Genomic DNA, 2703 nt, shown 5'->3' on the forward strand with positions numbered 1-2703 from the left:
ATTATTATTATTATTATTATTATTATTATTATTATTATTATTATTATTATTATTATTATTATTATTATTATTATTATTATTATTATTATTATTATTATTATTATTATTATTATTATTATTATTATTATTATTATTAATTGATTGATTGATTGATTAATTAATTAATTAATTAATTATTAAAATATGATATCTTGCTGCAATATTTTATTGATATTATTAGGATGAAATGAATCTTCTCATGCATATAGAACAGTTTGTTTCATAAAATTTTAAATTTCCTTATTATTTCTTCTTTTATGGTTCACTTTACAAAAGATGCAAAACGTACACCGAAAATGACTGTCCAATGTTTACAGTATATGCTATCAAACAACTGACGTATTTGATGTATTTAACGTTTCCCACAAATTGAAAAGTGTAATGTTGCGAATGATATACAGAAATACAAGAATTAACAGTTTCATTACGGTACCTATTGTAGCAAAGTTAAGTGTTAAATAATGAGAGGGTGAAAATTTGGTTAGCTCATCAGACGAGGGAATTACTTTTGCGGAAATGGCTTTTGCGGTGCAGGAATGGTTGAAAGCTATACGTGAAAAGAGCATAAATCATAGTAACTTAATTAATTACTGGATTACTCACTTGCATAATTTTAATTATCATTGTGCCTTGAAAATAGCGTTATGTGAGGCAAAAGTTTTGCTGTTTTGTTATTTAGAATTAAAAAAAAAATCTTTTAAGTTTTTCTTTTCCTAACAATTTGAATGTTGTTTAAGGATGTATAAATTTAAATTTAAACAAAGTTCAAATTCCTAGTCTCGAATTTTGAATTTCATCATGGTTTCGAATTTTAGTTTTATGTTTCTCTCATTACTTTTACTTCTTGGACTAGATGAATCACTCATTTTCTTTTTAAGCAAATGCGAATGCTAGGTTCATAAATTTATGTAAAAAATGAAATTTTCAAATTATTTTGTCAGAAAAAAAAATCTCAAATCTTAAATCTTTTTTTTTTACCGTTCCTCATGCAATAAGTTTGTTGGTGAAAAAATTGTTGGTAAGAAATTGAACATGTCAAATAATTTTATTTTTCATTTTCAAAAAATGGAAAATTACTAAATTCTAATTGAAAGTACTAATGAGCGATTGAAGTACGACAAATAAGGACCATTTTCTTTTTTTTTTTTGTTAATCTTATGAACAATCACGCTAATTTCCTATTATAAAAACGACTTTACAGCATCATTGAACTTTACAGTAAATGATTACCATCTAAATGATTCAACAATGATGAACGACGAGTTAGAAGTGTTTGTACATCTTCTATCAAGTAGTTCAAAAGATAATCGGAAGGAAAATTTTCACTCCAAAACATGAATGACCATTTCCGGAAGCACCATGCAATACCGGATCAATCTGCAATAGATTATAAGCGAGTCTCTACAAACGCAACCAAAATCTCAAAAATAGAATAAGCACGAAATGATCGATTGATTACATATCAAAGATTAAATTGACAAGAACAGATTACTGCATCCTGATCTTACGCTGATATTACGCTGTATACCTGTAACTGGTTAAAAATACTAAAATAACAAATAATGCTACGTATTAATTTCAAATAGTGATAATTTTAAATTTATAACAATTATTATATGTACTCCAAATATTTATATTTTAAATCATAAATAATCATATTATATGTGTAGTAATTAAATTCATAATGATTAAACCATATCATTTTAAGGTATCTTCTAATGAAACTTCATTACAACATTGTTTGTTAGCGATAAAAGATAGCTAAATGATAAGCTTAATGTTAGTGTCAAATTGAACTATTAAATTTATAATTTATTTCTTTAATTATTTAATTTCAGTTTAAACTTTTTCCGTCATTTTGCTGTTTAATCAAAATATAATTTTGTCTTATCAAAAGACATTAATTACATTTTATTGTTAAAAGTTAAACAAATTTTGCTTGAAAAAAATTCTCATTTGCTTCATAAAAATATTCATTAATTTTATTGTTTGCCTAAAATTGTAATTATCAAATTGTTATTGTTGCATAACTAATTAGAGTTAGTGCTAATAGCATAATAATTGATATGCTAATAGTAGGCATGAATTATATGTATCAAAATTAGCTAGTATCAATCTTTCAAAAAATTATCAATCATTTTATTTTAATCTAATCATTAATATCAGAGATCTAATCATCTTTTTTTTTCTCTTACTCTCATCTTTTTTTTAATAAAAACAAAAACATGTTAAAACTACAACTGTATTATTTATTTTAAATAAATATTTTAAAAAAAAAAACTATCGTTGATAACAATTTTGTTAAAATATTTGATAAGAAATGATAATTTTTTAAACTATTCTGATTAAATGTTTTATGACAAAAAAAAAAGGAGGCCTACACTTCCGAAATGAAAATTAATTTTTGCAATGAATTAAAAGAAAAAAAAAAAGAAGCAATGAAAGAATGAAAAGAGTACGAATCGATCAATTATTTTAAAAAAAAAAAAAAAAAAAAAATGAATCAAACAAGTGGAACTTTCTTCAGTAGTAATTTCAGCATTTTCCGATTCATTCATTCATTCGTTCTATCTATCTATCTATCTATCTATCTATCTATCTATCTATCTATCTATCTATCTATCTATCTATCTATCTATCTGTCTATTTATCTATCTATCTATC

Source organism: Loa loa (assembly GCF_000183805.2).
Source record: "Loa loa unplaced genomic scaffold supercont3.106, whole genome shotgun sequence".
In the NCBI taxonomy this organism is placed as follows: Eukaryota; Metazoa; Nematoda; class Chromadorea; order Rhabditida; family Onchocercidae; genus Loa; species Loa loa.